The following is a 9,465-nucleotide window of genomic DNA, read 5'->3' as shown; positions in this document are numbered from 1 at the left end:
CTCTCCTGGGGTATAAGAGGACATCTTGATCCCTCCCTTCCATCATCAAGTTAAAAAAAAAAAAAGATACTTAGCCGTAGGGCATCTGGAAGTTGTCCCAGAGCAGAGTTATCTACATGTCATCATATGTTTTCTTCCGTATCTCTAGTTCTTCTTCTGTTAGGAGGTTCCTAGGTTATAAGTTGTGGTTATGAATGCCTGAGATACGAACAGCTATGGCAGTGGCCGAACTGAAGGGGCCGGGTGAGTGCCACCTAGGGACCGGAAGAAGAACTGTTAAGTTCCTGCCTCCCTTGATCCGACGGTGGAATCTCACCCAGCAAGATGTCCTCTTATACCCCAGGAGAGAAGGACCTTTCTCGGTATGTATTCAATGGTCATTTTGTACCCCACTTTTCTCTACCCAATGGAGTTTCAAAGTGACTTACAACCACTTACCTTTCCTCTCCCCATGACAGATATGAATTAGGTTAGGCTGAGAAAGCTCAGAGGCCCAAAGTCACTCAGCTGGCTGCATGTGGAGGAGGAATGGGGAATCAAATCCTGTTCTCCAGATTAGAGGCAACTGCTCTTAACCACTATACCAAGCTGGCTCTTATGTATGATATGTGTATGCCACCACTTCAGAATCTGACTTGAGACAGTTTACAATAAAAAACCATATCACAATATTAAAAACAGATCATCAAAATAATCCATGGGACATAACATGTTTTACAGGCCTTTAAAAAGCTGTTAAAACTTGTAATTAAAAGGCTGGATTAATGTGTTTTGGTGTGGCCAAAAGACAGTAAATTAGATACCGCTCAAACCTCAAAGGGGAGGTCATTTTTAGGTGCCACCACAGAAAATGCTCTGTCTTCTAAAGGGGGCACACAGCACAGTGCATGAGAAGCAAATCTTAAGTGATGGGCTGTTATAATCATGAAACTGCTGCAGAAAGTTCATTTCATCAACCATTTCTCCACTTGTTAGTAGCATCTGTATGGCATGTGTGTAATGTAGACAGGAGATCCTGTCCGGCTGCCAGGTAAGAGATGTTCAGAGGTGGCTTGCCATTGACTGCCCCCACCTCAAGGCCCTGATATTCACTGGAGGGTTCCCTTCCAAGTGCTAGCCAGGGCCGACCATACTTAGCTTTTGAGGTTCATAGTGCTGGCTTACAATATTCTTTTTTGAGAGTTTTTGCACTGTTTTGGCTGCAGAATCACTTACACGAATCAGCAAGGATATCAGGGCAACTATAAAAGATGGCCTTTTTTGTTTTGTTTCTTGCAAAGGAAAGGAATCCCATGAGAGTTCAAGAAGTCCTATAGATAGTATAGAGCACTCACAGGTTACCATGCTGTTTTTAAAGATGGCTACGGAGCAAGGAGGATTAAGTGACCTGGCTATTAGGCTGAGGCAACTGGGGATGAGAAATTGCCATACTCCAAACCAGAAATTGCTGACTCAGTTGACCTCATAAGAGAGTTGACTTCAGTGTTGTTGTTAGGTGCGAAGTCGTGTCTGACCCATCGCGAGCCAATGGACAATGATCCTCCAGGCCTTCATGTCCTCTACCATTCCTCGAAGTCCATTTAAGTTTTCACCAACTGCTTCAGTGACCCCATCCAGCCACCTCATTCTCTGTCATCCCCTTCTTCTTTTGCCCTCGATCGCTCCCAGCATTAGGCTCTTCTCCAGGAAGTCCTTCCTTCTCATTAGGTAGCCAAAGTATTTCAGTTTCATCTTCAGGACCTGGCCTTTTAAGGAGCAGTCAGGGCTGATCTCCTCTAGGACTGACCAGTTTGTTCGCCTTGCAGTCCAAGGGACTCGCAAGAGTCTTCTCCAGCACCGGAGTTCAAAAGCCACAATTATTTGATGCTTGGCCTTCCTTATGGTCCAACTTTCACAGCCATACATTGCAACTGGGAAGACCATAGCCTTGACTAAACGCACTTTTGTTGGCAGGGTGATGCCTCAGGGTGATGATAAGATTTTGAATAGTTCAACTGGAATGCTGTCACCTCCACTAGCTTTATTGTTGCTCAGACTTCCTAAGGCCCATTTGACTTCACATTCCAGGATATCTGGCTCCAGGTCAGTGACTACCCCCCTCGTGGTTATCAGGGATATTAAGCTCGCTCTGTATAATTTTGCCACCTTTTAAAAATCTCTTCTGCTTCTGTGAGGTCCCTACCATTTTGGTCCTTTATCATACCCATCTTTGCATGAAACGTTCTCTTTATATCTCCCATTTTTTTGAAGAGATCTCTGGTCCTACCTATTCTATTGTTTTCTTCTGTTTGTTTGCACTGTTCATTTAAGAAGGCATTCTGATCTCTTCTAGCTGACTTCAGTAGCAACCAATAATGAGGAACTTAGGTGGCAACTAGCATGGAGTTATGGTGTCTGGACACTGAGAATGCAACTAATGGGAAACTCTGCACAGGGAAGTCATTTTCAGCTGCAGCCCTACTGCAATTCTGTCTTCAGAAATGGAGCTACAGGAGGCACTTTCAGGCCTTTCATTGGTTCTGTTGATCTTATTCTCTTTATGGCCTGATAAGAATGTAGAGGTGGGATGTTTTTCCTATCTACAAACAACAACAAATTATCAAGAGCAGTCTGATGGATTAAAAAATGCCTATATTTAATAACAGTAGACCTGGCAAAATGGTTTATCCATAAAGAATCGAGAAATCTGTTGGCTGAAAGTTTGATTTTAAAAGAAGATGCTGTTAAAAGGCTCCCCCTTCTGGCTGATATTTTATTGTATGAGACAAAGCAGAACCTAAGATCATGAGCCTGATCCATCTACCTCAGGCAAATAAAAGGCTTGAGAAATAGCTTTATCTGGGAACCTTTAAATGGAGTGTAGAACTTGGGGCTTTCTGCAAAGGTACATGGGCGGAGCTAGAGTCTCTTCTTAATTAAAAGAACCATGGTTGATGAGACTCAAAAAAGTTCCGTTTCCCACAGTGGCCAGTCACATACTATGGAAAGCTTATATACAAGCAAGCAAGCCAACACTTCTCCATTTGGGTTGCCAGCAGTAACTACAATTCAGAGGTGTACTGTCTCAGATCATAGGTTCTGTTTAAGAATGATAATAATGGAACTGGGCTTTGAGAATCTGATAACATGATATGACATAGGGTTGCAAACGTCCAGGGAGGCCTGGAGATCTCCAAGAATTACAACTGATTTCCAGACCAAAGAAACTTTCCTCAAGCCCTGGCCTCCATAGGCTCCTTTACTACTAAAACTCCAGGAATTTCCCAAACCAGAGTTGGCAAACCTAGGGCTGTATGAAGTAAAATTAAGACAACGGGGAACAAGAATGTTTTGTATACATCTGTTTCAGGTGGTAGGAAGATCTAGTATAAGCTGTTACCCTGTTTACTAATGTAAGATTTGCATCCTGTCTTCTTTATGGGAATGCTGTGGACATTGTTTACCTTGACTTCAGTAAGGCTTTTGATAAGGTTCTGCATGATATTCTTATTGACAAGTTGGTAAACTGCAGTATGGATCCTATTACTGTTAGGTGGATCGAGAACTGGTTGACAGATCGTACCCAAAGGGTGCTTGTAAATGGTTCGTCATCTTCTTGGAGAGGAGTGATGAGTGCCTCAGGGATCTGTTCTGGATCCTGTGTTCATCCTGTGTTGTTCAGCATATTCATACATTATTTGAATGAAGGTGCTTATTAAATTTGCAGATGAGATTAATTGGGAGGGATAGCAAACACATCAGAAGATAGAATCAGGCTGGAAAACTTTACTAAAACATATTTCAACAGTGAAAAATATAAAGTTCTGCATTTAGGTAGGAAAAATCATATGCATCACTATAGGATGGGGGAGACTTGTCTTGGCAGTAATATGTGTGAAAAGGATCTGAGGGTATTTGTAGACCAGAGATTGAACATGAATCAGCAGTGTGACTCAGTAGCTAAAAAGGCAAACAGGATTTTGGGCTGTTTTAAAAGAAGTATAGTGTCCAAATCATGCAGGTGGTGTTACCGCTTTACTCCGCTCTGGTAAGACCTCACTTGGAGTACTGTGTTCAGTTTTGTGTACCACAACTGAAGAAAGATGTAGAGAACCTGGAGCGTGTCCAAAGGAGGGCTGCAAAGATAGTGAGGGGTTTGGAGACCAAGTCGTATGAGGAAAGGTTGAGGGAGCTTAGTCTGTTTAGCCTGGAGAGAAGTCAACTAAGAAGTAATATTATATCCATCTTCAGATACTTGAAGGGCTGTCATAGAAGATGGAGCAGAGTTGTTTTCTGTTGCCCCAGAGGGTCAGACCAGGTTGAAAGTAATTCAAAAGAATTTTCAGCTAAACAACCTGAAGAACTTCCTGACAGTTAGTAGTTCCTCAGTAGAACAGACTTCCTTGGGAGGTGATGGGTTCTCCTTCTTTGGAAGATTTTAAGCAGAGGCTAGATACTCACCTGACGAAAATGCTGATTTTATGAACTTAGGCAGATTGTGAGTGGATGGGCAGGAAGGGATGTTCCAGTGTTTGTCTCTTGTGGCTCTTCCTTGCATATCCAGGATATTGTTAATTGCCACTGTGCGATGGTAAGTGAATTTCCTCAAGGCCATGCTGGATTCTCGAGATTTTTGGTGACAGAATCACTTGGGCATGAAATTGGGGTCACTGTGGATGGGTGGGCAGGTAGTTGTAAATTCCTGCATTGTGCTAGATGATCCTGGAGATCCCTTCCAACTTTATGATTCTATGCTTCTATGACCCAAGCTGGCCCTCCAGGTAGTTCATGACTAGTTATTTATTGAAAAATGTATATCCCTCAGCCCAAAGGCGCTCAGGACAGTTTACAGTATAAAAATATTAAAATATGATTTTATTATTTATTGGATTTTTATATTGCCACTCTCTCATAATGGGCTCCCATAAAAACATTCAGTTACCTCAAATCTAAGAAATAAAAATATATCATAATAATACAGCATATAATAAAAATATCAGAAATTCATAACAACATCCAACATGGATCATAGCCATCAGCACATAGAACAGTAAGTTCAAAATAAAAGCAACTAGAATTTAGGCATCACTTGTGATCAGAACATAATTTGACAATACTCCCCCAAGCTGGTCTAACAAAATGCCATAAGCAGGTTTGTTTGCTTGTAAAATACACCAAATCCCACAGCACAGCAGATTATGCGAGTTGCCTGTGGGCTGACCTGCCCTTAACCTGAGACAACCTGCCATGTCGTCACTTCAGCCGAAAGGCTTCCATCCCCCAGATGCTGCCAAGTCTGAGGAAAGTTCCAGGGCAGCTATCTGTCAGTTTACCTGCCTCAGAGGCCTAAATATAAAATGTCTCCAACTGCCATCGCTTCAGGGCCTGTTTATTTATATCCCTTTCTATATCATGCCATAAATAGTGTTGAGCATCAACATCTTTAGACACGCAGTGCTCAGCTCTCTTTTATGCCGGTATGAATTGCTGCTCACCGCAAGGCTGGGAAATAAACAGCCCTCTGACACAGGGCAGATTTCAAATCCTCCCGTTCCACTGAAAAGGGCACTACGATCAGCCAGAATGATCTTTGAGATTTATGGGAAAGCTTCAGTGGCAAAAAAGTTTTGCTGTGGCAACAATGGGCCAGAGCACTGTGCATATTCTCCAGGCAAGGCCTCGCTACTGTCCAAATAAAATACATATCAAGAGGGAAGAACAGCTCATAAAAGAAGCACCACACTGGGAAGAAGGGAAGACAGAAAGGGCAGTCTGATGCTGCACACAAACTTTGGACTACTAATTTCCAAAGAGAAGAGGCTGAATAACAACCTGGGCTAAGAATCTGCCATTCACTTCTTAACTGGGAGCTGTTTACTCTCCCATTCCATATTGTGGTTGGTTAGAATTTATTGAAAAGGGAAGGCCATTCTGTGCATGCTCAAAGTACTCTTTCTACACTCCTGATGAAATTGCACAGGATGCATATTACACTTTTGAAAGCAGTGGCCTCAAAGGAACTCACCGAGAGTGAGCAGTTTCCCTTACAAGTTATGGGATCCTTGGGGAAGAGGAGGGTGTCCTGTGTGAGTCCAATTCCCATCTCCTTCTTCCGGCACAAGATTGTTCACTTACTTTCTTCCTGTCTGCTCTGGCACCTTCTACATATTTCCTGGCATCATAAACAACGAATCTATGCAGCCTCCAGCACCTGCCCAGTATCTGGGGACAGAGAATCATTTCAACTCTGATTTTCTGGAAAGGTGGGGAACTTGCCTTGGCCTCAGCGTGGCTTTACAGCAGTACTAAAATTTCCTAACAGAGCAACCTTTCCCATTTATTATTTCCCATTTGCTATACTTGTATGTGTTGCAAAACAACTCCCCCCCAAATGAAGCGCGCTGTGCTCTTTTGTGTCTTAACTTTTTTGCCTGAAGATGACATATTGTGTAACTGAGGGAACTTTCCTTGAACTCCATGACACAAGTAACGTTTAACTCCTAAGTGACACAATATTTTGTTATTGCATGGAAAACAGTGCACTGTCTGGTCTGGTCACTGAGCACATTGATATGGGACACCAGCTTGTAACTTCTGTCCCATACCTAGACAAGTGATAAGGTGAGCCTTGTCAGATTCGTGTACCACAGGATAAAATCAGGTGTCACAAAGGCAATGCATTTCTTGGGTTTCTGTCTCCCATGTGTGCAATTGCATTGCTCAGTGAAGTGGGTTGCCATCTCAGCCACTATAGCTGGGTCACTCTTGTGAAGCACATTGTACCTTACAAATGAAACCAAGTAGGGGTTAATGCTCTGATGCTGAAGGTGGGAATGCTGATGGCAAAGTATAACATCACACTGCTCTCTAGTGGCAGTGGACAGGAGTAGAAGTCCAGTAGCACCTTGAAGACTAACACAACCTTTGAGGCAGGGGATGAGCTCCCCTGAGCCACTGCTCACTTCTTCAGACTGGACTCACACTCTTTTCTACTGCTACGGACTAACACAGCTACCCATCTTGATCTCTCTCTAGTGGCAGACAATGGAAATGTCATGCCTGTGTACTTGTAAATAATAAACAGCAAAGGCTTTCTGGCTTGGGGCCAGAGCAGCATAACATGAGACCTTGGGGCAGTGTGCATGCCTGTGTCTGAGGGTGAGTTAACTCTCGCACCATTTTCCTGATCTATAGTTGCCTAGCCAAAGGTCCTGCTCCCATCATGCTGTGTGTGGGGGAGGGAATATCCCCACAAGATTAACACCTGGTTGGGGGGGTGTAACCATTGTCTCATTAAGGGCTACATTATAGTAAAACTGCCCATAGCTCCACTCTCATGCAGTGTAGCTTTCCAGGGAGACATGATGGAGCTCTCTGTACTCTCTTCAGCAGCAACTGAGTAGAATAAAAACTTAGATATTAGTATTTAGTGGGATGGTCCAAGCTGTCTGTACAATTGTTGTACCTACATGACTACGTATTTTATACTGTATGTTTCCTGTTTGTAAATAAAACTGAATTCTAGAGGAGACAGTAGCTAAATGTTGCACCCTGTTCTAGAGTATAGATGTGTCTACAGCAGGCTTTCTCAAACCAGGGAGGGTTCTTGAGGGGGGCTCTTGGCAGCCCTGGAAGGGTTTCCCAAATAGGTGGGAGTTGATTTTAAACATATATTTTTATTTTAAAAAATTATCAGGCGATATGACCATATATGGGCATGTTGACTCAGCCACTCCTCCCAAAATGGCCAATGATGGGCCTGGAGGAGGTAGGAAGGGGAGGGGCCTTGGGTGGGCGTGTACACAGCTATGCTTCCCAACCATATTCTGCATGATTGCACCACTTCTGGGATTTCTCAACCATAAAAAAAGTCGAGAAAAGCTGGTCTACACAGCATCCCCAATCTTTATCACCGGGGACCGGTCAACGCTTGACAATTTTACTGAGGCCCGGGGGGGGGGGGGCTGAGGGATGTCAACGCCACCTGAGCCCCTGCTCCACTTGCTTTCCAGCCTGACTTCCCACCGCCCACTGGGGGGTGCCACCAGCAGCAGCTGCTCAGTGCCATGCTGAGGGGGAGCCCCAGCCATGGCGGCTGCTGGAGAGCACCAAAGGTGAGCCGGCGGCAGAGTGGCAGGACATTCCCCAAAGCAGCAGCCGGGGAGGAGAACGAGGAGGAGCCGTGGCCCGGTACCGACTGATCCACGGACTGGTCCCGGTCTCCAGACCGGGGATTGGGGACAGCTGCCTTAGAGAACAGCCTTTACTCACACATGTAGCTTTGAGATGTTCTTCATTAGCATGATGTAGTAACATTCAGTGCTAGGAACCCATTGTCTCACTCACAGGAATGCAAGGGAACATTCTAGAGAATCCACCATTAGTTGGAGAGTCTCTCTTCCCAGGACATTTTCATCCAGCTACCCCTCCAATACTGCTACAATCGGGGAACAGTTGGGTGATCCTTTATCATTCATGGACATCTGAGATCACAGCCAGTGTTGTGGTTTCAGTTATTAACATAGAACACAGAGTGGGGGAGGGAACAATTTTTCTGTGCAGGTAATTATCCAGTAATCACTCTTTTCTGCACAAAATCACAGTGGCAAAAGTGTCTGCAATCTTGTATAGTTGTGCATTAACTCACAAACATAATCCCTCCTTTCTCAAATAGGAGCAGACTTCCCTTCCAAGACAGTTGTGAAGCATGAGGTTTATACAGCCTTTAACAGCGCTATTGCAAATAGTCACACCTTTGTGTATCTGTTGAAGTCAACCATCTTAGCAGGTCTAAACTCTGATTAGGACTGCACTATGAAAGTTCTACATATGTGAACAGCACAACCTATGGCTGCATCTTGATCTTGCATATTACAAAAACAAAGCAAATTAAAAGGTTTGGGCCATAAGCCTGTTTTGCATGACTGAAGATTTTCTGGCCATTAAGATGAGCATTCTAGAACTTGGATATTAATTTTGCCTTTCACTACTCTGGGGATTAAATGGGAATGACTGTGATTTTTACCAAGTGGAAAACTGCCCATTTTGCCCCTACATATCTACAAGGGGAGGGAGGGTGGCAGGTGGTGCTCTACTTGATTGTTATACTGTTGGCACTTATTTTACAGGCTGCCTTTCTGCTCCCTCACTGCAGAGACAAGCTGCTCTCTGGAGCCATTCAACTTTCCTCCTTGGCCTCTCTTCCCTATGCCCACCTAGTGCAGCTCCAACCCTGCCATCTCCCTGAGAGTCTTAGAAGATTACCCATGAGCACCTCCATTTACCGTAGCCAGAACCTGCCCAATCACTTGCTTGCATCCCATTTGCTTTGCAGGTGCTGTCCCTCCTCCACCCCTTCCTTTGGTCTCTTCCTTAGGCATGTATCACATCTCTTCTGCTGCCAAACGTATCAGACCTATCCAAAGCAGTCCCAGCATGCACTGTCTTCACACTAGCCATCCAAATCACCACAAACTACTCATCCAA

The sequence above is a fragment of the Paroedura picta genome, chromosome 1, assembly GCF_049243985.1.
Source record: "Paroedura picta isolate Pp20150507F chromosome 1, Ppicta_v3.0, whole genome shotgun sequence".
Lineage (NCBI taxonomy): Eukaryota > Metazoa > Chordata > Lepidosauria > Squamata > Gekkonidae > Paroedura > Paroedura picta.
Note: the sequence above shows the minus strand (reverse complement) of the source record.